Source organism: Mobula birostris, chromosome 9 (genome assembly GCF_030028105.1).
Source record: "Mobula birostris isolate sMobBir1 chromosome 9, sMobBir1.hap1, whole genome shotgun sequence".
NCBI lineage: Eukaryota > Metazoa > Chordata > Chondrichthyes > Myliobatiformes > Myliobatidae > Mobula > Mobula birostris.
Window position 1 is genome coordinate 60935706 of NC_092378.1, and position 26789 is coordinate 60962494.

Consider the following 26789-nt stretch of genomic DNA (forward strand, 5'->3'; position numbering starts at 1 on the left):
GAGTGGTGTGTGCAGGCTGAATGGGGGCTGAGTCTCGCTCTATAACCGATAGTGGCGTCTGTGGGCTGAATCGAGTGGCATGCGCGGTCTGAATCGAGGCTGAGTGTCGCTCTTTAACGGAGAGTGGCGTATGCGGGCTGAATCGAGGCTGAGTGTCGCTCTTTAATGGAGAGTGGCGTGTGAGGGCTGAATCGAGGATGAGTGTCGCTCTTTAATGGAGAATGGCATGTGAGGGCTGATTCGAGGTAAAGTGTCGCTCTTTAATAGTGAGTGGCGTGTGAGGGCTGAATCGAGGCTGAGTGTCACTCTTTAACGGAGAGTGTGTGCGTGCTGAATCGAGGCCGAGTGTCCCTCTTTAACGGAGAGTGGTGTGTGCGGGCTGAATCGAGGCTGAGTGTCATTCTTTAACGGAGAGTGGTGTGTGCGGTCTGAATCGAGGCTGAGTGTCGCTCTTTAACGGAGAGGGGTGTGTGCGGGCTGAATCGAGGTGAGCACATTTTCGCTCTTTAATGGAGAGTGGCGTGCGGTGGCTGAATCGAGGCTGTGTGTCGCTCTTTAACGGAGAGTGGTGTGTATGGGCTGAATCGAGGCTGTGTGTCACTTTTTAACGGAGAGTCTGTGCGGGTAAATCGAGGCTGAGTGTCACTCTTTAACGGAGAGTGGCGTGTGCGGGTAAATCGAGGCTGAGTGTCACTCTTTAACGGAGAGTGGCGTGTGCGGGCTGAATCGAGGCTGAGTGTTGCTCTTTAACGGAGAGTGGCGTGAGCGGGCTGAATCGAGGCTGAGTGTCGCTTTTTAACGGAGAGTGGCGTGTGAGGGCTGAATCGAGGCTGAGTGTCGCTCTTTAACGGAGAGTGGCGTGTGGGGGCTGAATCGAGGCTGAGTGTCGCAGTTTAACAGAGAGTGGTGTGTTCGTGTTGAATCGAGGCTGAGTGTCGCTCTTTAACGGAGAGTGGTTGGTGCGGGCTGAATCGAGGCTGTGTGTCACTCTTTAACGGAGAGTGGCGTGTGCGGGCTGAATCAACGCTGAGTGTCGCACTTTAATGGAGAGTGGTGTTTGCAGGCTGAATCGAGGCTGTGTGTCGCTCTTTAACGGAGAGTAGTGTGTGCCGGCTGAATGGAGGCTGAGTCTCGCTCTAGAACCGAGAGTGGCGTTTGCAGGCTGAATCGAGTGGCGTACGCAGTCTGGATCGAGGCTGAGAGTTGCTCTTTAACGGAGAGTGGTGTGTGCACGCTGAATTGAGGCTGAGTGTCGCTCTTTAACAGAGAGTGGCGTGTGCGGGCTGAATCAACGCTGAGTGTCGCACTTTAATGGAGAGTGGTGTTTGCAGGCTGAATCGAGGCTGTGTGTCGCTCTTTAACGGAGAGTAGTGTGTGCCGGCTGAATGGAGGCTGAGTCTCGCTCTAGAACCGAGAGTGGCGTTTGCAGGCTGAATCGAGTGGCGTACGCGGTCTGGATCGAGGCTGAGAGTTGCTCTTTAACGGAGAGTGGTGTGTGCACGCTGAATTGAGGCTGAGTGTCGCTCTTTAATGGAGAGTGGTGTGTGCGGGCTGAATCGAGTCTGAGTGTCTCTCTTTAACGGAGAGTGGCGTGCGGGGGCTGAATCGAAGCTGAGTGTCGATATTTAACAGAGAGTGGTGTGTGCGGGCTGAATCTAGGCTGAGGGTCGCTCTATAACGGAGAGTCGTGTGTGCGTGCTGAATTAAGGCTGAGTGTCGCTCTTTAACGGAGAGTGGTGTGTGCGGGCTGAACCGAGGCTGAGTGTCACTCTTTAACGGAGAGTGTGTGCGGGCTAAATCGAGGCTGAGTGTCACTCTTTAACGGAGAGTGGTGTGCGCCGGCTGAATCGAGGCTGAGGGTCGCTCTATAACGGAGAGTGGTGTGTGCATGCTGAATTAAGGCTGAGTGTCGCTCTTTAACGGAGAGTGGCGTGTGCGGGCTAAATCGAGGCTGAGTGTCACTCATTAACGGAGAGTGGCGTGTGCGGGTTGAATCGAGGCTGAGTGCAGTGTCGCTCTTTAACCGAGAGTGGCGTGTGCGGGCTGAATCGAGGCTGAGTGTCGCACTTTAACGGAGAGTGGCATGTGAGGGCTGAATCGAGGTAGAGAGTCACTCTTTAACGGAGAGTGGCGTGTGTGGGCTGAATCGAGGCTGAGTGTCGCTCTTTAACGGAGAGTGGCGTGTCGGGGCTGAATCGAGGCTGAGTGTCGCACTTTAACAGAGAGTGGTGTGTGCGGGCTAAATCGAGGCTGAATGTCACTCTTTAACGGAGAGTGGTGTGTGCAGGCTGAATCAACGCTGAGTGTCACTCTTTAACAGAGAGTGTGTGCGGGCTAAATCGAGGCTGAGTGTCACTCTTTAACGGAGAGTGGCGTGTGCGGGTTGAATCGAGGCTGAGTATCACTCTTTAACGGAGAGTGGTGTTTGCAGGCTGAATCGATGCTGTGTGTCGCTCTTTAACAGAGAGTAGTGTGTGCGGGCTGAATGGAGGCTGAGTCTGGCTCTATAACCGACAGTGGCGTTTGCGGGCTGAATCGAGTGGCGTGCGCGGTCTGGATCGAGGCTAAGAGGCGCTCTTTAACGGAGAGTGGTGTATGCCGGCTGAATCGAGGCTGAGTGTCGCTCTTTAACGGAGAGTGGCGTGTGAGGGCTGAATCGAGGATGAGTGTCGCTCTTTAACGGAGAATGGCATGTGAGGGCTGAATCGAGGTAAAGTGTCGCTCTTTAATAGTGAGTGGCGTGTGAGGGCTGAATCGAGGCTGAGTGTCACACTTTAACGGAGAGTGGATGGTGCGGGCTAAATCGAGGCTGAGTGTCACTCTTTAATGGAGAGTGTGTGCGGGCTGAATCGCGGCTGAGTGTCCCTCTTTAACGGAGAGTGGCATGTGCGGGTTGAATCGAGGCTGAGTGCAGTGTCGCAGTTTAACGGAGAGTGGCGTGTGCGGGCTGAATCGAGGCAGAGTGTCGCTCTTTAACGGAGAGTAGCATGTGAGGGCTGAATCGAGGCTCAGTGTCGCTCTTTAATGGAGAGTGGCGTGTGGGGGCTGAATCGAGGCTGAGTGTCGCACTTTAACAGAGAGTGGTGTGTGTGGGCTGAATCGAGGCTGAGTGTCGCACTTTAACGGAGAGTGGTTGGTGCGGGCTGAATCGAGGCTGAGTGTCACTCTTTAATGGAGAGTGTGTGCGGGCGAAATCGAGGCTGAATGTCACTCTTTAACGGAGAGTGGTGTGTGCGGGCTGAATCAACGCTGAGTGTCACTCTTTAACAGAGAGTGTGTGCGGGCTGAATCGAGGCAGAGTGTCGCTCTTTAACGGAGAGTAGCGTGTGGGGGTTGAATCGAGGCTGAGTGTCACTCTTTAACGGAGAGTGGCGTGTGCGGGCTGAATAGAGGCTGAGTCTCGCTCTATAACCGAGAGTGGCGTTTGCGGGCTGAATCGAGTGGCGTGCGCGGTCTGGATCGAGGCTGAGAGTCGCTCTTTAACGGAGAGTGGTGTATGCCGGCTGAATCGAGGCTGAGTGTCACTCTTTAACGGAGAGTGGCGTGTGAGGGCTGAATCGAGGATGAGTGTTGCTCTTTAACGGAGAATGGCATGTGAGGGCTGAATCGATGTAAGGTGTCGCTCTTTAATAGTGAGTGTCGTGTGAGGGCTGAATCGAGGCTGAGTGTCGCACTTTAACGGAGAGTGTGTGCGGGCTGAATCGAGGCTGAGTGTCCCTCTTTAACGGAGCGTGGCGTGTGCGGGTTGAATCGAGGGTGAGTGCAGTGTCGCTCTTTAATGGAGAATGGTGTGTGCGGGCTGAATCGAGGCTGAGTGTCACTCTTTAACGGAGAGTGTGTGCAGGCTAAATCGAGGCTGAGTGTCACTCTTTAACGGAGAGTTGTGTGTGCGGTCTGAATCGAGGCTGCGTGTCACTCTATAACGGAGGGTGGTGTGTGCGTGCTGAATTAAGGCTTAGTGTCGCTCTTTAACGGAGAGTGGTGTGGGCGGGCTGAATCTAGGCTGAGGGTCACTCTATAACGGAGAGTGGTGTGTGCGTGCTGAATTAAGGCTTAGTGTCGCTCTTTAACGGAGAGTGGTGTGTGCGGGCTGAATTGAGGCTGAGTGTCACTCTTTAACGGAGAGTGTGTGCGGGCTAAATCGAGGCTGAGTGTCACTCATTAACGGAGAGTGGCGTGTGCGGGTTGAATCGAGGCTGAGTGCAGTGTCGCTCTTTAACGGAGAGTGGTGTGTGCAGGCTGAATCGAGACTGAACGCAGTGTCGCTCTTTAACGGAGAGTGGCGTGTGCGGGTTGAATCGAGGCTGAGTGCAGTGTCGCTCTTTATCGGAGAGTTGTGTGTGCGGGCTGAATGGGGGCTGAGTCTCGCTCTTTAACGGAGAGTGGCATGTGAGGGCTGAATCGAGGTAAAGTGTCGCTCTTTAATGGAGAGTGGCGTGTGGGGGCTGAATCGAGGCTGAGTGTCGCACTTTAACAGAGAGTGGTGTGTGTGGGCTGAATCGAGGCTAAGTGTCGCACTTTAACGGAGAGTGGTTGGTGCGGGCTGAATCGAGGCTGAGTGTCACTCTTTAATGGAGAGTGTGTGCGGGCGAAATCGAGGCTGAATGTCACTCTTTAACGGAGAGTGGTGTGTGCGGGCTGAATCAACGCTGAGTGTCACACTTTAACAGAGAGTGTGTGCGGGCTAAATCGAGGCTGAGTGTCACTCTTTAACGGAGAGTGGCGTGTGCGGGTTGAATCGAGGCTGAGTGTCACTCTTTAACGGAGAGTGGCGTGTGCGGGCTGAATGGAGGCTGAGTCTCGCTCTATAACCGAGAGTGGCGTTTGCGGGCTGAATCGAGTGGCGTGCGCGGTCTGGATCGAGGCTGAGAGTCGCTCTTTAACGGAGAGTGGTGTATGCCGGCTGAATCGAGGCTGAGTGTCACTCTTTAACGGAGAGTGGCGTGTGAGGGCTGAATTGAGGATGAGTGTTGCTCTTTAACGGAGAATGGCATGTGAGGGCGGAATCGATGTAAGGTGTCGCTCTTTAATAGTGAGTGTCGTGTGAGGGCTGAATCGAGGCTGAGTGTCGCACTTTAACGGAGAGTGTGTGCGGGGTAAATCGAGGCTGAGTGTCACTCTTTAACGGAGAGTTGTGTGTGCGGTCTGAATCGAGGCTGAGTGTCGCTCTTTAAAGGAAAGTGGCGTGTGCGGACTGAATCGAGGCAGAGTGTCCCTCTTTAACGGAGAGTGGTGTGTGCGGGCTGAATGGAGGCTGAGTCTCGCACTATAACCGAGAGTGGCGTGTGCGGGCTGAATCGAGTGGCGTGCGCGGTCTGAATCGAGGCTGAGGGTTGCTGTTTAATGGAGTGTGGCATGTGCAGGCTGAATCGAGGCTGAGTATCGCTCTTTAACAGAGAGTGGCATGTGAGGGCTGAATCGAGGTTGAGTGTCGCTCTTTAACGGACAGTGGCGTGTGTATGCTGAATCGAGGCTGAGTGTAGCTCTTTAACGGAGAGTGGCATGTGAGGGCTGCATCGAGGTAAAGTGTCGCTCTTTAACGGAGAGTGGTGTGTGCGGGATGAATCGAGGCTGAGAGTCGCTCTTTAACGGAGAGTGGCATGTGAGGGCTGAATCGAGGCTGAATGTCACTCTTTAACGGAGAGTGGTGTTTGCAGGCTGAATCGAGGCTGTGTGTCGCTCTTTAATGGAGAGTAGTGTGTGCGGGCTGAATGGAGTCTGAGTCTCGCTCTATAACCGAGAGTGGCTTTTGCGGGCTGAATCGAGTGGCGTGCGCGGTCTGGATCGAGGCTGAGAGTCGCTATTTAACGGAGAGTAGTGTGTGCTGGCTGAATCGAGGCTGAGTGTCGCTCTTTAATGGAGAGTGGCGTGTGAGGGCTGAATCGAGGATGAGTGTCGCTCTTTAACGGAGAATGGCATGTGAGGGCTGAATAGAGGTAAAGTGTCGCTCTTTAATAGTGAGTGGCGTGTGAGGGCTGAATCGAGGCTGAGTGTCGCACTTTAACGGAGATTGGTTGGTGCGGGCTAAATCGAGGCTGAGTGTCACTCTTTAACGGAGAGAGATAGCGGGCTGAACCGAGGCTCAGTGTCCCTCTTTAACGGAGAGTGGCGTGTGCGAGTTGAATCGAGGGTGAGTGCAGTGTCGCTCTTTAATGGAAAGTGGTGTGGGCGTGCTGAATCGAGGCTGAGTGTCACTCTTTAACGGAGAGTGTGTGCGGGCTAAATCGAGGCTGAGTGTCACTCTTTAACGGAGAGTTGTGTGTGCGGTCTGAATCGAGGCTGAGTGTCGCTCTTTAACGGAAAGTGGCGTGTGCGGACTGAATCGAGGCTGAGTGTCGTCTTTAACGGACAGTGGTGTGTGCGGGCTGAATGGAGGCTGAGTCTCGCCCTATATCTGAGAGTGGCGTGTGCGGGCTGAATCGAGGCTGAGTGTCCCTCTTTAACGGACAGTTGTGTGTGCGGGCGAAAACGAGGCTGTGTGTCACTCTTTAACGGAGAGTTATGTGTGCGGGCTAAATCCAGGCTGAGTGTCACTCTTTAACGGAGAGCGGCGTGTGCGGGTTGAATCGAGGCTGAGTGCAGTGACGCTCTTTAACGGAGAGTGGTCTGTGCGGGCTGAATCGAGGCTGAGTGTCGCACTTTAACGGAGAGTGTGTGCGGGCTGAATCGAGGCTGAGTGTCCCTCTTTAACGGAGCGTGGCGTGTGTGGGTTGAATCGAGGGTGAGTGCAGTGTCGCTCTTTAATGGAGAATGGTGTGTGCGAGCTGAATCGAGGCTGAGTGTCACTCTTTAACGGAGAGTGTGTGCGGGCTAAATCGAGGCTGAGTGTCACTCTTTAACGGAGAGTTGTGTGTGCGGTCTGAATCGAGGCTGCGTGTCACTCTATAACGGAGAGTGGTGTGTGCGTGCTGAATTAAGGCTTAGTGTCGCTCTTTAACGGAGAGTGGTGTGTGCTGGCTGAATTGAGGCTGAGTGTCACTCTTTAACGGAGAGTGTGTGCGGGCTAAATCGAGGCTGAGTGTCACTCATTAACGGAGAGTGGCGTGTGCGGGTTGAATCGAGGCTGAGTGCAGTGTCGCTCTTTAACGGAGAGTGGTGTGTGCAGGCTGAATCGAGACTGAACGCAGTGTCGCTCTTTAACGGAGAGTGGCGTGTGCGGGTTGAATCGAAGCTGAGTGCAGTGTCGCTCTTTATCGGAGAGTTGTGTGTGCGGGCTGAATGGGGGCTGAGTCTCGCTCTTTAACGGAGAGTGGTGTGTGTGGTCTGAATCGAGGCTGAGTGTCGCTCTTTAACGGAGAGTGGTGTGTGCGGGCTGAATCGAGGCTCAGTGTCGCTCTTTAATGGAGAGTGGCGTGTGGGGGCTGAATCGAGGCTGAGTGTCGCACTTTAACAGAGAGTGGTGTGTGTGGGCTGAATCGAGGCTGAGTGTCGCACTTTAACGGAGAGTGGTTGGTGCGGGCTGAATCGAGGCTGAGTGTCACTCTTTAATGGAGAGTGTGTGCGGGCGAAATCGAGGCTGAATGTCACTCTTTAACGGAGAGTGGTGTGTGCGGGCTGAATCAACGCTGAGTGTCACTCTTTAACAGAGAGTGTGTGCGGGCCAAATCGAGGCTGAGTGTCACTCTTTAACGGAGAGTAGCGTGTGGGGGTTGAATCGAGGCTGAGTGTCACTCTTTAAAGGAGAGTGGCGTGTGCGGGCTGAATAGAGGCTGAGTCTCGCTCTATAACCGAGAGTGGCGTTTGCGGGCTGAATCGAGTTGCGTGCGCGGTCTGGATCGAGGCTGAGAGTCGCTCTTTAACGGAGAGTGGTGTATGCCGGCTGAATCGAGGCTGAGTGTCACTCTTTAACGGAGAGTGGCGTGTGAGGGCTGAATCGAGGATGAGTGTTGCTCTTTAACGGAGAATGGCATGTGAGGGCTGAATCGATGTAAGGTGTCGCTCTTTAATAGTGAGTGTCGTGTGAGGGCTGAATCGAGGCTGAGTGTCGCACTTTAACGGAGAGTGTGTGCGGGCTGAATCGAGGCTGAGTGTCCCTCTTTAACGGAGCGTGGCGTGTGCGGGTTGAATTGAGGGTGAGTGCAGTGTCGCTCTTTAATGGAGAATGGTGTGTGCGGGCTGAATCGAGGCTGAGTGTCACTCTTTAACGGAGAGTGTGTGCAGGCTAAATCGAGGCTGAGTGTCACTCTTTAACGGAGAGTTGTGTGTGCGGTCTGAATCGAGGCTGCGTGTCACTCTATAACGGAGGGTGGTGTGTGCGTGCTGAATTAAGGCTTAGTGTCGCTCTTTAACGGAGAGTGGTGTGGGCGGGCTGAATCTAGGCTGAGGGTCACTCTATAACGGAGAGTGGTGTGTGCGTGCTGAATTAAGGCTTAGTGTCGCTCTTTAACGGAGAGTGGTGTGTGCGGGCTGAATTGAGGCTGAGTGTCACTCTTTAACGGAGAGTGTGTGCGGGCTAAATCGAGGCTGAGTGTCACTCATTAACGGAGAGTGGCGTGTGCGGGTTGAATCGAGGCTGAGTGCAGTGTCGCTCTAACGGAGAGTGGTGTGTGCAGGCTGAATCGAGACTGAACGCAGTGTCGCTCTTTAACGGAGAGTGGCGTGTGCGGGTTGAATCGAGGCTGAGTGCAGTGTCGCTCTTTATCGGAGAGTTGTGTGTGCGGGCTGAATGGGGGCTGAGTCTCGCTCTTTAACGGAGAGTGGCATGTGAGGGCTGAATCGAGGTAAAGTGTCGCTCTTTAATGGAGAGTGGCGTGTGGGGGCTGAATCGAGGCTGAGTGTCGCACTTTAACAGAGAGTGGTGTGTGTGGGCTGAATCGAGGCTAAGTGTCGCACTTTAACGGAGAGTGGTTGGTGCGGGCTGAATCGAGGCTGAGTGTCACTCTTTAATGGAGAGTGTGTGCGGGCGAAATCGAGGCTGAATGTCACTCTTTAACGGAGAGTGGTGTGTGCGGGCTGAATCAACGCTGAGTGTCACTCTTTAACAGAGAGTGTGTGCGGGCTAAATCGAGGCTGAGTGTCACTCTTTAACGGAGAGTGGCGTGTGCGGGTTGAATCGAGGCTGAGTGTCACTCTTTAACGGAGAGTGGCGTGTGCGGGCTGAATCGAGGCTGAGTGTCCCTCTTTAACGGACAGTGGTGTGTGCGGGATAAAACGAGGCTGTGTGTCGCTCTTTAACGGAGAATGGCGTGTGCGGGCTGAATCGAGGCTGAGTGTCGCTCTTTAATGGAGAGTTGTGTGTGCGGGCTGAATCAAGGCTGAGTGTCACCCTTTAACGAAGAGTGTGTGCGTGCTAAATCGAGGCTGAGTGTCACTCTTTAACGGACAGTGGTGTGTGCGGGCCAAAACGAGGCTGAGTGTCACTCTTTAAAGGAGAGTGGTGTGTGCGGGCTGAGTCGAGGCTGAGTGTCGCTCTTTAACGGGGAGCGGCGTGTGCGGTTTGAATCGAGGCTGAGTGTTGCTCTTTAACGGAGAGTGGCGTGTGTGCGCTGAATCGAGGCTGAGTGTTGCTCTTTAACGGAGAGTGTGTGCAGGCTAAATCGAGGCTGAGTGTCACTCTTTAACGGAGTGTGGTGTGCGCAGGCTGAATCGAGGCTGAGTGTCCCTCTTTAACGGACAGTTGTGTGTGCGGGCTAAAACGAGGCTGTGTGTCACTCTTTAACGGAGAGTGGTGTGTGCGGGCTGAATCGAGGCTGTGTGTCGCTCTTTAACGGAGAGTTATGTGTGCGGGCTAAATCGAGGCTGAGTGTCACTCTTTAACGGAGAGCGGCGTGTGTGGGTTGAATCGAGGCTGAGTGCAGTGACGCTCTTTAACGGAGAGTGGTGTGTGCGGGCTGAATCGAGGCTGAGTGTCACTCTTTAACAGAGAGTGGCTTCTGAGGGCTGAATTGAGGCTGAGCGCAGTGTCACTCTTTAACAGAAAGTGACGTGTCGGGCTAAATCGAGACTGAGTGTTACTCTTTAACAGAGAGTGGCGTGTGCGGGTTGAATCGAGGCTGAGTGCAGTGTCGCTCTTTAACGGCGAGTGGTGTGTGCGGGGTGAATCGAGGCTGTGTGTCGCTCTTTAACGGGGAGTGGCGTGTGCGGGTTGAATCGAGGCTGAGTGTCGCTCCTTAATGGAGAGTGGCATATGCAGGCTGAATCGAGGCTGACTGTCCCTCTTTAACGGAGAGTGGCGTGTGCGGGCTGAATCGAGGCTGAGTGTCACTCTTTAACGGACAGTGGTGTGTGCGGGCAAAAACGAGGCTGTGTGTCGCTCTTTAACGGAGAGTGGTGTGTGCGGAGTGAATCGCGGCTGAATGCAGAGTCGCTCTGTAATGGAGAGATGTGTGTGCAGGCTGAACAGAGACTGAGTGTCGCTCTTTAACGGAGAGTGGCGTATGCGGACTGAATCGAGGCTGAGTGTCACTCTTTAACAGAGGGTGGCGTGTGCGGGTTGAATCGAGGCTGAGTGCAGTGACGCTCTTTAACGGAGAGTGGTGTGTGCGGGCTGAATCGAGGCTGAGTGTCACTCTTTAACGGAGAGTGGCTTCTGAGGGCTGAATTGAGGCTGAGCGCAGTGTCACTCTTTAACAGAGAGTGGCGTGTGCGGGCTAAATTGAGGCTGAGTGTTACTCTTGAACAGAGAGTGGCGTGTGCGGGTTGAATCGAGGCTGAGTGCAGTGTCGCTCTTTAACGGCGAGTGGTGTGTGCGGGCTGAATCGAGGCTGTGTGTCGCTCTTTAAAGGAGAGTTGTGTGTGCGGGCTGAATCGAGGCTGTGTGTCGCTCTTTAACGGGGAGTGGCGTGTGTGGGTTGAATCGAGGCTGAGTGTCGCTCCTTAATGGAGAGTGGCGTATGCGGGCTGAATCGAGGCTGAGTGTCACTCTTTAACGGAGAGTGGCGTCTGCGGGCTGAATCGAGGCTGAGTGCAGTGTCCCTCTTTAACGGAGAGTGGCGTGTGCGGGCTGAGTCGAGGCTGAGTGTCCCTCTTTAACGGACAGTGGTGTGTGCGGGATAAAACGAGGCTGTGTGTCGCTCTTTAACGGGGAATGGCGTGTGCGGGCTGAATCGAGGCTGTGTCGCTCTTTAACGGAGAGTTGTGTGTGCGGGCTGAATCAAGGCTGAGTGTCACCCTTTAACGAAGAGTGTGTGCGTGCTAAATCGAGGCTGAGTGTCACTCTTTAACGGACAGTGGTGTGTGCGGGCCAAAACGAGGCTGAGTGTCACTCTTTAAAGGAGGGTGGTGTGTGCGGGCGGAATCGAGGCTGAGTGTCGCTCTTTAACGGGGAGCGGCGTGTGCGGGTTGAATCGAGGCTGAGTGCAGTGTCGCTCTTTAACGGCGAGTGGTGTGTGCGGGGTGAATCGAGGCTGTGTGTCGCTCTTTAACGGAGAGTTGTGTGTGCGGTCTGAATCGAGGCTGTGTGTCGCTCTTTAACGGGGAGTGGCGTGTGCTTGTTGAATCGAGGCTGAGTGTCGCTCCTTAATGGAGAGTGGCATATGCGGGCTGAATCGAGGCTGACTGTCACTCTTTAACGGAGAGTGGCGTCTGCGGGCTGAATCGAGGCTGAGTGCAGTGTCCCTCTTTAACGGAGAGTGGCGTGTGCGGGCTGAATCGAGGCTGAGTGTCACTCTTTAACGGGCAGTGGTGTGTGCGGGCTAAAACGAGGCTGTGTGTCGCTCTTTAACGGAGAGTGGTGTGTGCGGAGTGAATCGCGGCTGAATGCAGAGTCGCTCTGTAATGGAGAGATGTGTGTGCAGGCTGAATAGAGACTGAGTGTCGCTCTTTAACGGAGAGTGGCGTATGCGGGCTGAATCGAGGCTGAGTGTCACTCTTTAACAGAGGGTGGCGTGTGCTGGCTGAAACGAGGCTGAGTGTCGCTCTTTAACGGAGAATGGTGTGTGCGGGCTGAATCGAGGCTGAATGTCGCTCCTTAATGGAGAGTGGCATATGCGGGCTGAATCGAGGCTGAGTGCAGTGTCCCTCTTTAACGGACAGCGGCGTGTGCGGGTTGAATCGAGGCTGAGTGCTGTGTCCCTCTTTAACGGAGAGTGGCATGTGCGGGCTGAGTCGAGACTGAGTGTCGCTCTTTAACAGACAGTGGTGTGTGCGGGCTAAAACGAGGCTGAGTGACACTCTTTAAAGGAGACTGGCATGTGCGGGTTGAATCGAGGCTGTGTGTCGCTCTTTAACGGAGAATGGCGTGTGCGGGCTGAATCGAGGCTGAGTGTCGCACTTTAACGGAGAGTGGCGTGTGCGGGCTGAATCAAGGCTGAGTGTCACCTTTTAACGGAGAGTGTGTGCGTGCTAAATCGAGGCTGAGTGTCACTCTTTAACGGAGTGTTGTGTGTGCGGACTGAATCGAGGCTGAGTGTCACTCTGTAACGAGGAGTGTGTGCGGGCTAAATCGAGGCTGAGTGTCAATCTTTAACGGACAGTGGTGTGTGCGGGCCAAAACGAGGCTGAGTGTCACTCCTTAAAGGAGAGTGGTGTGTGCGAGCTGAGTCGAGGCTGAGTGTCGCTCTTTAACGGGGAGCGGCGTGTGCTGGCTGAATCGAGGCTGAGTGTCGCTCTTTAACGGAGAGTGTGTGCAGGCTAAATCGAGGCTGAGTGTCACTCTTTAACGGAATGTAGTGTGCGCAGGCTGAGTCGAGGCTGAGTGTCGCTGTTTAACGGGGAGTGGCGCGTGCAGGCTGAATCGAGGCTGAGTGTCGCTCCTTAATGGAGAGTGGCGTATGCGGGCTGAATCGAGGCTGAATGTCACTCGTTGACGGAGAGTGGCGTCTGCGGGCTGAATCGAGGCTGAATGCAGTGTCCCTCTTTAATGGAGAGTGGCGTGTGTGGGCTGAATCGAGGTTGAGTGTCCCTCTTTAACGGACAGTTGTGTGTGCGGGCTAAAACGAGGCTGTGTGTCACTCTTTAACGGAGAGTGGTGTGTGCGGGCTGAATCGAGGCTGTGTGTCGCTCTTTAACGGAGAGTTATGTGTGCGGGCTAAATCCAGGCTGAGTGTCACTCTTTAACGGAGAGCGGAATGTGCGGGTTGAATCGAGGCTGAGTGCAGTGACGCTCTTTAACGGAGAGTGGTGTGTGCGGGCTGAATCGAGGCTGAGTGTCACTCTTTAACGGAGAGTGGCTTCTGAGGGCTGAATTGAGGCTGAGCGCAGTGTCACTCTTTAACAGAGAGTGGCGTGTGCGGGCTAAATTGAGGCTGAGTGTTACTCTTGAACAGAGAGTGGCGTGTGCGGGTTGAATCGAGGCTGAGGGCAGTGTCGCTCTTTAACGGCGAGTGGTGTGTGCGGGCTGAATCAAGGCTGTGTGTCGCTCTTTAACGGAGAGTTGTGTGTGCGGGCTGAATCGAGGCTGTGTGTCGCTCTTTAACGGGGAGTGGCGTGTGTGGGTTGAATCGAGGCTGAGTGTCGCTCCTTAATGGAGAGTGGCGTATGCGGGCTGAATCGAGGCTGAGTGTCACTCTTTAACGGAGAGTGGCGTCTGCGGGCTGAATCGAGGCTGAGTGCAGTGTCCCTCTTTAACGGAGAGTGGCGTGTGCGGGCTGAGTCGAGGCTGAGTGTCCCTCTTTAACGGACAGTGGTGTGTGCGGGATAAAACGAGGCTGTGTGTCGCTCTTTAACGGAGAATGGCGTGTGCGGGCTGAATCGAGGCTGAGTGTCGCTCTTTAACGGAGAGTTGTGTGTGCGGGCTGAATCAAGGCTGAGTGTCACCCTTTAACGAAGAGTGTGTGCGTGCTAAATCGAGGCTGAGTGTCACTCTTTAACGGACAGTGGTGTGTGCGGGCCAAAACGAGGCTGAGTGTCACTCTTTAACGGGGAGCGGCGTGTGCGGGTTGAATCGAGGCTGAGTGTTGCACTTTAACGGAGAGTGGCGTGTGTGGGCTGAATCGAGGCTGAGTGTCGCTCTTTAACGGAGAGTGTGTGCAGGCTAAATCGAGGCTGAGTGTCACTCTTTAAGGGAGTGTGGTGTGCGCAGGCTGAGTCGAGGCTATGTGTCGCTGTTTAACGGGGAGTGGCGAGTGCAGGCTGAATCGAGGCTGAGTGTCGCTCCTTAACGGAGAGTTGCGTGTGTGGGCTGAATCGAGGCTGAGTGTCCCTCTTTAACGGACAGTTGTGTGTGCGGGCTAAAACGAGGCTGTGTGTCACTCTTTAACGGAGAGTGGTGTGTGCGGGCTGAATCGAGGCTGTGTGTCGCTCTTTAACGGAGAGTTATGTGTGCGGGATAAATCGAGGCTGAGTGTCACTCTTTAACGGAGAGTGGCGTGTGCGGGTTGAATCGAGGCTGAGTGCAGTGACGCTCTGTAATGGAGAGATGTGTGTGCAGGCTGAATAGAGACTGAGTGTCGCTCTTTAACGGAGAGTGGCGTATGCGGGCTGAATCGAGGCTGAGTGTCACTCTTTAACAGAGGGTGGCGTGTGCTGGCTGAATCGAGGCTGAGTGTCGCTCTTTAACGGAGAGTGGTGTGTGCGGGCTGAATCGAGGCTGAGTGTCGCTCCTTAATGGAGAGTGGCATATGCGGGCTGAATCGAGGCTGAGTGCAGTGTCCCTCTTTAACGGAGAGCGGCGTGTGCGGGTTGAATCGAGGCTGAATGCAGTGACGCTCTTAAACGGAGAGTGGTGTGTGCGGGCTGAATCGAGGCTGAGTGTCACTCTTTAACGGAGAGTGGCTTCTGAGGGCTGAATTGAGGCTGAGCGCAGTGTCACTCTTTAACAGAGAGTGGCGTGTCGGGCTAAATCGAGACTGAGTGTTACTCTTTAACAGAGAGTGGCGTGTGCGGGTTGAATCGAGGCTGAGTGCAGTGTCGCTCTTTAACGGCGAGTGGTGTGTGCGGGGTGAATCGAGGCTGTGTGTCGCTCTTTAACGGAGAGATGTGTGTGCGGTCTGAATCGAGGCTGTGTGTCGCTCTTTAACGGGGAGTGGCGTGTGCGGGTTGAATCGAGGCTGAGTGTCGCTCCTTAATGGAGAGTGGCATATGCGGGCTGAATCGAGGCTGACTGTCACTCTTCAACGGAGAGTGGCGTATGCGGGCTGAATCGAGGCTGAGTGTCACTCTTTAACAGAGGGTGGCGTGTGCTGGCTGAATCGAGGCTGAGTGTCGCTCTTTAACGGAGAGTGGTGTGTGCGGGCTGAATCGAGGCTGAGTGCCGCTCCTTAATGGAGAGTGGCATATGCGGGCTGAATCGAGGCTGAGTGCAGTGTCCCTCTTTAACGGAGAGTGGTGTGTGCGGAGTGAATCGCGGCTGAATGCAGAGTCGCTCTGTAATGGAGAGATGTGTGTGCAGGCTGAATAGAGACTGAGTGTCGCTCTTTAACGGAGAGTGGCGTATGCGGGCTGAATCGAGGCTGAGTGTCACTCTTTAACAGAGGGTGGCGTGTGCTGGCTGAATCGAGGCTGAGTGTCGCTGTTTAACGGAGAGTGGTGTGTGCGGGTGAATCGAGGCTGAGTGTCACTCTTTAACGGAGAGTGGCTTCTGAGGGCTGAATTGAGGCTGAGCGCAGTGTCACTCTTTAACAGAGAGTGGCGTGTCGGGCTAAATCGAGACTGAGTGTTACTCTTTAACGGAGAGTTGTGTGTGCGGTCTGAATCGAGGCTGCGTGTCACTCTATAACGGAGAGTGGTGTGTGCGTGCTGAATTAAGGCTTAGTGTCGCTCTTTAACGGAGAGTGGTGTGTGCGGGCTGAATTGAGGCTGAGTGTCACTCTTTAACGGAGAGTGTGTGCGGGCTAAATCGAGGCTGAGTGTCACTCATTAACGGAGAGTGGCGTGTGCGGGTTGAATCGAGGCTGAGTGCAGTGTCGCTCTTTAACGGAGAGTGGTGTGTGCAGGCTGAATCGAGACTGAACGCAGTGTCGCTCTTTAACGGAGAGTGGCGTGTGCAGGTTGAATCGAAGCTGAGTGCAGTGTCGCTCTTTATCGGAGAGTTGTGTGTGCGGGCTGAATGGGGGCTGAGTCTCGCTCTTTAACGGAGAGTGGTGTGTGTGGTCTGAATCGAGGCTGAGTGTCGCTCTTTAACGGAGAGTGGTGTGTGCGGGCTGAATCGAGGCTCAGTGTCGCTCTTTAATGGAGAGTGGCGTGTGGGGGCTGAATCGAGGCTGAGTGTCGCACTTTAACAGAGAGTGGTGTGTGTGGGCTGAATCGAGGCTGAGTGTCGCACTTTAACGGAGAGTGGTTGGTGCGGGCTGAATCGAGGCTGAGTGTCACTCTTTAATGGAGAGTGTGTGCGGGCGAAATCGAGGCTGAATGTCACTCTTTAACGGAGAGTGGTGTGTGCGGGCTGAATCAACGCTGAGTGTCACTCTTTAACAGAGAGTGTGTGCGGGCCAAATCGAGGCTGAGTGTCACTCTTTAACGGAGAGTAGCGTGTGGGGGTTGAATCGAGGCTGAGTGTCACTCTTTAAAGGAGAGTGGCGTGTGCGGGCTGAATAGAGGCTGAGTCTCGCTCTATAACCGAGAGTGGCGTTTGCGGGCTGAATCGAGTTGCGTGCGCGGTCTGGATCGAGGCTGAGAGTCGCTCTTTAACGGAGAGTGGTGTATGCCGGCTGAATCGAGGCTGAGTGTCACTCTTTAACGGAGAGTGGCGTGTGAGGGCTGAATCGAGGATGAGTGTTGCTCTTTAACGGAGAATGGCATGTGAGGGCTGAATCGATGTAAGGTGTCGCTCTTTAATAGTGAGTGTCGTGTGAGGGCTGAATCGAGGCTGAGTGTCGCACTTTAACGGAGAGTGTGTGCGGGCTGAATCGAGGCTGAGTGTCCCTCTTTAACGGAGCGTGGCGTGTGCGGGTTGAATTGAGGGTGAGTGCAGTGTCGCTCTTTAATGGAGAATGGTGTGTGCGGGCTGAATCGAGGCTGAGTGTCACTATTTAACGGAGAGTGTGTGCAGGCTAAATCGAGGCTGAGTGTCACTCTTTAACGGAGAGTTGTGTGTGCGGTCTGAATCGAGGCTGCGTGTCACTCTATAACGGAGGGTGGTGTGTGCGTGCTGAATTAAGGCTTAGTGTCGCTCTTTAACGGAGAGTGGTGTGGGCGGGCTGAATCTAGGCTGAGGGTCACTCTATAACGGAGAGTGGTGTGTGCGTGCTGAATTAAGGCTTAGTGTCGCTCTTTAACGGAGAGTGGTGTGTGCGGGCTGAATTGAGGCTGAGTGTCACTCTTTAACGGAGAGTGTGTGCGGGCTAAATCGAGGCTGAGTGTCACTCATTAACGGAGAGTGGCGTGTGCGGGTTGAATCGAGGCTGAGTGCAGTGTCGCTCTAACGGAGAGTGGTGTGTGCAGGCTGAATCGAGACTGAACGCAGTGTCGCTCTTTAACGGAGAGTGGCGTGTGCGGGTTGAATCGAGGCTGAGTGCAGTGTCGCTCTTTATCGGAGAGTTGTGTGTGCGGGCTGAATGGGGGCTGAGTCTCGCTCTTTAACGGAGAGTGGCATGTGAGGGCTGAATCGAGGTAAAGTGTCGCTCTTTAATGGAGAGTGGCGTGTGGGGGCTGAATCGAGGCTGAGTGTCGCACTTTAACAGAGAGTGGTGTGTGTGGGCTGAATCGAGGCTAAGTGTCGCACTTTAACGGAGAGTGGTTGGTGCGGGCTGAATCGAGGCTGAGTGTCACTCTTTAATGGAGAGTGTGTGCGGGCGAAATCGAGGCTGAATGTCACTCTTTAACGGAGAGTGGTGTGTGCGGGCTGAATCAACGCTGAGTGTCACTCTTTAACAGAGAGTGTGTGCGGGCTAAATCGAGGCTGAGTGTCACTCTTTAACGGAGAGTGGCGTGTGCGGGTTGAATCGAGGCTGAGTGTCACTCTTTAACGGAGAGTGGCGTGTGCGGGCTGAATCGAGGCTGAGTGTCCCTCTTTAACGGACAGTGGTGTGTGCGGGATAAAACGAGGCTGTGTGTCGCTCTTTAACGGAGAATGGCGTGTGCGGGCTGAATCGAGGCTGAGTGTCGCTCTTTAATGGAGAGTTGTGTGTGCGGGCTGAATCAAGGCTGAGTGTCACCCTTTAACGAAGAGTGTGTGCGTGCTAAATCGAGGCTGAGTGTCACTCTTTAACGGACAGTGGTGTGTGCGGGCCAAAACGAGGCTGAGTGTCACTCTTTAAAGGAGAGTGGTGTGTGCGGGCTGAGTCGAGGCTGAGTGTCGCTCTTTAACGGGGAGCGGCGTGTGCGGTTTGAATCGAGGCTGAGTGTTGCTCTTTAACGGAGAGTGGCGTGTGTGCGCTGAATCGAGGCTGAGTGTTGCTCTTTAACGGAGAGTGTGTGCAGGCTAAATCGAGGCTGAGTGTCACTCTTTAACGGAGTGTGGTGTGCGCAGGCTGAATCGAGGCTGAGTGTCCCTCTTTAACGGACAGTTGTGTGTGCGGGCTAAAACGAGGCTGTGTGTCACTCTTTAACGGAGAGTGGTGTGTGCGGGCTGAATCGAGGCTGTGTGTCGCTCTTTAACGGAGAGTTATGTGTGCGGGCTAAATCGAGGCTGAGTGTCACTCTTTAACGGAGAGCGGCGTGTGTGGGTTGAATCGAGGCTGAGTGCAGTGACGCTCTTTAACGGAGAGTGGTGTGTGCGGGCTGAATCGAGGCTGAGTGTCACTCTTTAACAGAGAGTGGCTTCTGAGGGCTGAATTGAGGCTGAGCGCAGTGTCACTCTTTAACAGAAAGTGACGTGTCGGGCTAAATCGAGACTGAGTGTTACTCTTTAACAGAGAGTGGCGTGTGCGGGTTGAATCGAGGCTGAGTGCAGTGTCGCTCTTTAACGGCGAGTGGTGTGTGCGGGGTGAATCGAGGCTGTGTGTCGCTCTTTAACGGGGAGTGGCGTGTGCGGGTTGAATCGAGGCTGAGTGTCGCTCCTTAATGGAGAGTGGCATATGCAGGCTGAATCGAGGCTGACTGTCCCTCTTTAACGGAGAGTGGCGTGTGCGGGCTGAATCGAGGCTGAGTGTCACTCTTTAACGGACAGTGGTGTGTGCGGGCAAAAACGAGGCTGTGTGTCGCTCTTTAACGGAGAGTGGTGTGTGCGGAGTGAATCGCGGCTGAATGCAGAGTCGCTCTGTAATGGAGAGATGTGTGTGCAGGCTGAACAGAGACTGAGTGTCGCTCTTTAACGGAGAGTGGCGTATGCGGACTGAATCGAGGCTGAGTGTCACTCTTTAACAGAGGGTGGCGTGTGCGGGTTGAATCGAGGCTGAGTGCAGTGACGCTCTTTAACGGAGAGTGGTGTGTGCGGGCTGAATCGAGGCTGAGTGTCACTCTTTAACGGAGAGTGGCTTCTGAGGGCTGAATTGAGGCTGAGCGCAGTGTCACTCTTTAACAGAGAGTGGCGTGTGCGGGCTAAATTGAGGCTGAGTGTTACTCTTGAACAGAGAGTGGCGTGTGCGGGTTGAATCGAGGCTGAGTGCAGTGTCGCTCTTTAACGGCGAGTGGTGTGTGCGGGCTGAATCGAGGCTGTGTGTCGCTCTTTAAAGGAGAGTTGTGTGTGCGGGCTGAATCGAGGCTGTGTGTCGCTCTTTAACGGGGAGTGGCGTGTGTGGGTTGAATCGAGGCTGAGTGTCGCTCCTTAATGGAGAGTGGCGTATGCGGGCTGAATCGAGGCTGAGTGTCACTCTTTAACGGAGAGTGGCGTCTGCGGGCTGAATCGAGGCTGAGTGCAGTGTCCCTCTTTAACGGAGAGTGGCGTGTGCGGGCTGAGTCGAGGCTGAGTGTCCCTCTTTAACGGACAGTGGTGTGTGCGGGATAAAACGAGGCTGTGTGTCGCTCTTTAACGGGGAATGGCGTGTGCGGGCTGAATCGAGGCTGTGTCGCTCTTTAACGGAGAGTTGTGTGTGCGGGCTGAATCAAGGCTGAGTGTCACCCTTTAACGAAGAGTGTGTGCGTGCTAAATCGAGGCTGAGTGTCACTCTTTAACGGACAGTGGTGTGTGCGGGCCAAAACGAGGCTGAGTGTCACTCTTTAAAGGAGGGTGGTGTGTGCGGGCGGAATCGAGGCTGAGTGTCGCTCTTTAACGGGGAGCGGCGTGTGCGGGTTGAATCGAGGCTGAGTGCAGTGTCGCTCTTTAACGGCGAGTGGTGTGTGCGGGGTGAATCGAGGCTGTGTGTCGCTCTTTAACGGAGAGTTGTGTGTGCGGTCTGAATCGAGGCTGTGTGTCGCTCTTTAACGGGGAGTGGCGTGTGCTTGTTGAATCGAGGCTGAGTGTCGCTCCTTAATGGAGAGTGGCATATGCGGGCTGAATCGAGGCTGACTGTCACTCTTTAACGGAGAGTGGCGTCTGCGGGCTGAATCGAGGCTGAGTGCAGTGTCCCTCTTTAACGGAGAGTGGCGTGTGCGGGCTGAATCGAGGCTGAGTGTCACTCTTTAACGGGCAGTGGTGTGTGCGGGCTAAAACGAGGCTGTGTGTCGCTCTTTAACGGAGAGTGGTGTGTGCGGAGTGAATCGCGGCTGAATGCAGAGTCGCTCTGTAATGGAGAGATGTGTGTGCAGGCTGAATAGAGACTGAGTGTCGCTCTTTAACGGAGAGTGGCGTATGCGGGCTGAATCGAGGCTGAGTGTCACTCTTTAACAGAGGGTGGCGTGTGCTGGCTGAAACGAGGCTGAGTGTCGCTCTTTAACGGAGAATGGTGTGTGCGGGCTGAATCGAGGCTGAATGTCGCTCCTTAATGGAGAGTGGCATATGCGGGCTGAATCGAGGCTGAGTGCAGTGTCCCTCTTTAACGGACAGCGGCGTGTGCGGGTTGAATCGAGGCTGAGTGCTGTGTCCCTCTTTAACGGAGAGTGGCATGTGCGGGCTGAGTCGAGACTGAGTGTCGCTCTTTAACAGACAGTGGTGTGTGCGGGCTAAAACGAGGCTGAGTGACACTCTTTAAAGGAGACTGGCATGTGCGGGTTGAATCGAGGCTGTGTGTCGCTCTTTAACGGAGAATGGCGTGTGCGGGCTGAATCGAGGCTGAGTGTCGCACTTTAACGGAGAGTGGCGTGTGCGGGCTGAATCAAGGCTGAGTGTCACCTTTTAACGGAGAGTGTGTGCGTGCTAAATCGAGGCTGAGTGTCACTCTTTAACGGAGTGTTGTGTGTGCGGACTGAATCGAGGCTGAGTGTCACTCTGTAACGAGGAGTGTGTGCGGGCTAAATCGAGGCTGAGTGTCAATCTTTAACGGACAGTGGTGTGTGCGGGCCAAAACGAGGCTGAGTGTCACTCCTTAAAGGAGAGTGGTGTGTGCGAGCTGAGTCGAGGCTGAGTGTCGCTCTTTAACGGGGAGCGGCGTGTGCTGGCTGAATCGAGGCTGAGTGTCGCTCTTTAACGGAGAGTGTGTGCAGGCTAAATCGAGGCTGAGTGTCACTCTTTAACGGAATGTAGTGTGCGCAGGCTGAGTCGAGGCTGAGTGTCGCTGTTTAACGGGGAGTGGCGCGTGCAGGCTGAATCGAGGCTGAGTGTCGCTCCTTAATGGAGAGTGGCGTATGCGGGCTGAATCGAGGCTGAATGTCACTCGTTGACGGAGAGTGGCGTCTGCGGGCTGAATCGAGGCTGAATGCAGTGTCCCTCTTTAATGGAGAGTGGCGTGTGTGGGCTGAATCGAGGTTGAGTGTCCCTCTTTAACGGACAGTTGTGTGTGCGGGCTAAAACGAGGCTGTGTGTCACTCTTTAACGGAGAGTGGTGTGTGCGGGCTGAATCGAGGCTGTGTGTCGCTCTTTAACGGAGAGTTATGTGTGCGGGCTAAATCCAGGCTGAGTGTCACTCTTTAACGGAGAGCGGAATGTGCGGGTTGAATCGAGGCTGAGTGCAGTGACGCTCTTTAACGGAGAGTGGTGTGTGCGGGCTGAATCGAGGCTGAGTGTCACTCTTTAACGGAGAGTGGCTTCTGAGGGCTGAATTGAGGCTGAGCGCAGTGTCACTCTTTAACAGAGAGTGGCGTGTGCGGGCTAAATTGAGGCTGAGTGTTACTCTTGAACAGAGAGTGGCGTGTGCGGGTTGAATCGAGGCTGAGGGCAGTGTCGCTCTTTAACGGCGAGTGGTGTGTGCGGGCTGAATCAAGGCTGTGTGTCGCTCTTTAACGGAGAGTTGTGTGTGCGGGCTGAATCGAGGCTGTGTGTCGCTCTTTAACGGGGAGTGGCGTGTGTGGGTTGAATCGAGGCTGAGTGTCGCTCCTTAATGGAGAGTGGCGTATGCGGGCTGAATCGAGGCTGAGTGTCACTCTTTAACGGAGAGTGGCGTCTGCGGGCTGAATCGAGGCTGAGTGCAGTGTCCCTCTTTAACGGAGAGTGGCGTGTGCGGGCTGAGTCGAGGCTGAGTGTCCCTCTTTAACGGACAGTGGTGTGTGCGGGATAAAACGAGGCTGTGTGTCGCTCTTTAACGGAGAATGGCGTGTGCGGGCTGAATCGAGGCTGAGTGTCGCTCTTTAACGGAGAGTTGTGTGTGCGGGCTGAATCAAGGCTGAGTGTCACCCTTTAACGAAGAGTGTGTGCGTGCTAAATCGAGGCTGAGTGTCACTCTTTAACGGACAGTGGTGTGTGCGGGCCAAAACGAGGCTGAGTGTCACTCTTTAACGGGGAGCGGCGTGTGCGGGTTGAATCGAGGCTGAGTGTTGCACTTTAACGGAGAGTGGCGTGTGTGGGCTGAATCGAGGCTGAGTGTCGCTCTTTAACGGAGAGTGTGTGCAGGCTAAATCGAGGCTGAGTGTCACTCTTTAAGGGAGTGTGGTGTGCGCAGGCTGAGTCGAGGCTATGTGTCGCTGTTTAACGGGGAGTGGCGAGTGCAGGCTGAATCGAGGCTGAGTGTCGCTCCTTAACGGAGAGTTGCGTGTGTGGGCTGAATCGAGGCTGAGTGTCCCTCTTTAACGGACAGTTGTGTGTGCGGGCTAAAACGAGGCTGTGTGTCACTCTTTAACGGAGAGTGGTGTGTGCGGGCTGAATCGAGGCTGTGTGTCGCTCTTTAACGGAGAGTTATGTGTGCGGGATAAATCGAGGCTGAGTGTCACTCTTTAACGGAGAGTGGCGTGTGCGGGTTGAATCGAGGCTGAGTGCAGTGACGCTCTGTAATGGAGAGATGTGTGTGCAGGCTGAATAGAGACTGAGTGTCGCTCTTTAACGGAGAGTGGCGTATGCGGGCTGAATCGAGGCTGAGTGTCACTCTTTAACAGAGGGTGGCGTGTGCTGGCTGAATCGAGGCTGAGTGTCGCTCTTTAACGGAGAGTGGTGTGTGCGGGCTGAATCGAGGCTGAGTGTCGCTCCTTAATGGAGAGTGGCATATGCGGGCTGAATCGAGGCTGAGTGCAGTGTCCCTCTTTAACGGAGAGCGGCGTGTGCGGGTTGAATCGAGGCTGAATGCAGTGACGCTCTTAAACGGAGAGTGGTGTGTGCGGGCTGAATCGAGGCTGAGTGTCACTCTTTAACGGAGAGTGGCTTCTGAGGGCTGAATTGAGGCTGAGCGCAGTGTCACTCTTTAACAGAGAGTGGCGTGTCGGGCTAAATCGAGACTGAGTGTTACTCTTTAACAGAGAGTGGCGTGTGCGGGTTGAATCGAGGCTGAGTGCAGTGTCGCTCTTTAACGGCGAGTGGTGTGTGCGGGGTGAATCGAGGCTGTGTGTCGCTCTTTAACGGAGAGATGTGTGTGCGGTCTGAATCGAGGCTGTGTGTCGCTCTTTAACGGGGAGTGGCGTGTGCGGGTTGAATCGAGGCTGAGTGTCGCTCCTTAATGGAGAGTGGCATATGCGGGCTGAATCGAGGCTGACTGTCACTCTTCAACGGAGAGTGGCGTATGCGGGCTGAATCGAGGCTGAGTGTCACTCTTTAACAGAGGGTGGCGTGTGCTGGCTGAATCGAGGCTGAGTGTCGCTCTTTAACGGAGAGTGGTGTGTGCGGGCTGAATCGAGGCTGAGTGCCGCTCCTTAATGGAGAGTGGCATATGCGGGCTGAATCGAGGCTGAGTGCAGTGTCCCTCTTTAACGGAGAGTGGTGTGTGCGGAGTGAATCGCGGCTGAATGCAGAGTCGCTCTGTAATGGAGAGATGTGTGTGCAGGCTGAATAGAGACTGAGTGTCGCTCTTTAACGGAGAGTGGCGTATGCGGGCTGAATCGAGGCTGAGTGTCACTCTTTAACAGAGGGTGGCGTGTGCTGGCTGAATCGAGGCTGAGTGTCGCTGTTTAACGGAGAGTGGTGTGTGCGGGTGAATCGAGGCTGAGTGTCACTCTTTAACGGAGAGTGGCTTCTGAGGGCTGAATTGAGGCTGAGCGCAGTGTCACTCTTTAACAGAGAGTGGCGTGTCGGGCTAAATCGAGACTGAGTGTTACTCTTTAACAGAGAGTGGCGTGTGCGGGTTGAATCGAGGCTGAGTACAGTGTCGCTCTTTAACGGCGAGTGGTGTGTGCGGGGTGAATCGAGGCTGTGTGTCGCTCTTTAACGGAGAGTGGCATATGCGGTCTGAATCGAGGCTGACTGTCACTCTTTAACGGAGAGTGGCGTCTGCGGGCTGAATCGAGGCTGAGTGCAGTGTCCCTCTTTAACGGAGAGTGGCGTATGCGGGCTGAATCGAGGCTGACTGTCACTCTTTAACGGACAGTGGTGTGTGCGGGCTAAAACGAGGCTGTGTGTCGCTCTTTAACGGAGAGTGGTGTGTGCGGAGTGAATCGCGGCTGAATGCAGAGTCGCTCTGTAATGGAGAGATGTGTGTGCAGTCTGAATAGAGACTGAGTGTCGCTATTTAACGGAGAGTGGCGTATGCGGGCTGAATCGAGGCTGACTGTCACTCTTTAACGGAGAGTGGCGTCTGCGGGCTGAATCGAGGCTGAGTGCAGTGTCCCTCTTTAACGGCGAGTGGTGTGTGCGGGGTGAATCGAGGCTGTGTGTCGCTCTTTAACAGAGAGTTGAGTGTGCGGTCTGAATCGAGGCTGTGTGTCGCTCTTTAACGGGGAGTGGCGTGTACGGGTTGAATCGAGGCTGAGTGTCGCTCCTTAATGGAGAGTGGCATATGCGGGCTGAATCGAGGCTGACTGTCACTCTTTAACGGAGAGTGGCGTCTGCGGGCTGAATCGAGGCTGAGTGCAGTGTCCCTCTTTAACGGAGAGTGGCGAGTGCGGGCTGAATCGAGGCTGAGTGTCACTCTTTAACGGACAGTAGTGTGTGCGGGCTAAAACGAGGCTGTGTGTCGCTCTTTAACGGAGAGTGGTGTGTGCGGAGTGAATCGCGGCTGAATGCAGAGTCGCTCTGTAATGGAGAGATGTGTGTGCAGGCTGAATAGAGACTGAGTGTCGCTCTTTAACGGAGAGTGGCGTATGCGGGCTGAATCGAGGCTGAGTGTCACTCTTTAACAGAGGGTGGCGTGTGCTGGCTGAATCGAGGCTGAGTGTCGCTCTTTAACGGAGAGTGGTGTGTGCGGGCTGAATCGAGGCTGAGTGTCGCTCCTTAATGGAGAGTGGCATATGCGGGCTGAATCGAGGCTGAGTGTCACTCTTTAACGGAGAGTGGTGTCTGCGGGCTGAATCGAGGCTGAGTGCAGTGTCCCTCTTTAACGGAGAGTGGCGTGTGCGGGCTGAGTCGAGACTGAGTGTCCCTCTTTAACAGACAGTGGTGTGTGCGGGCTAAAACGAGGCTGAGTGACACTCTTTAAAGGAGACTGGCGTGTGCGGGTTGTATCGAGGCTGTGTGTCGCTCTTTAACGGAGAGTGGTGTGTGCGGAGTGAATCGCGGCTGAATGCAGAGTCGCTCTGTAATGGAGAGATGTGTGTGCAGGCTGAATAGAGACTGAATGTCGCTCTTTAACGGAGAGTGGCGTATGCGGGCTGAATCGAGGCTGAGTGTCACTCTTTAACAGAGGGTGGCGTGTGCTGGCTGAATCGAGGCTGAGTGTCGCTCTTTAACGGAGAGTGGTGTGTGCGGGCTGAATCGAGGCTGAGTGTCACTATTTAACGGAGAGTGGCTTCTGAGGGCTGAATTGAGGCTGAGCGCAGTGTCACTCTTTAACAGAGAGTGGCGTGTCGGGCCAAATCGAGACTGAGTGTTACTCTTTAACAGAGAGTGGCGTGTGCGGGTTGAATCGAGGCTGAGTACAGTGTCGCTCTTTAACGGCGAGTGGTGTGTGCGGGGTGAATCGAGGCTGTGTGTCGCTCTTTAACGGAGAGTTGTGTGTGCGGTCTGAATCGAGGCTGTGTGTCGCTCTTTAACGGGGAGTGGCGTGTGCGGGTTGAATCGAGGCTGAGTGTCGCTCCTTAATGGAGAGTGGCATATGCGGGCTGAATCGAGGATGACTGTCACTCTTTAACGGAGAGTGGCGTCTGCGGGCTGAATCGAGGCTGAGTGCAGTGTCCCTCTTTAACGGAGAGTGGCGTATGCGGGCTGAATCGAGGCTGAGTGTCACTCTTTAACGGACAGTGGTGTGCGCGGGCTAAAACGAGGCTGTGTGTCGCTCTTTAACGGAGAGTGGTGTGTGCGGAGTGAATCGCGGCTGAATGCAGAGTCGCTCTGTAATGGAGAGATGTGTGTGCAGGCTGAATAGAGACTGAGTGTCGCTCTTTAACGGAGAGTGGCGTATGCGGGCTGAATCGAGGCTGACTGTCACTCTTTAACGGAGAGTGGCGTCTGCGGGCTGAATCGAGGCTGAGTGCAGTGTTCCTCTTTAACGGAGAGTGGCGTGTGCGGGCTGAATCGAGGCTGAGTGTCACTCTTTAACGGACAGTGGTGTGTGCGGGCTAAAACGAGGCTGTGTGTCGCTCTTTAACGGAGAGTGGTGTGTGCGGAGTGAATCGCGGCTGAATGCAGAGTCGCTCTGTAATGGAGAGATGTGTGTGCAGGCTGAATAGAGACTGAGTGTCGCTCTTTAACGGAGAGTGGCGTATGC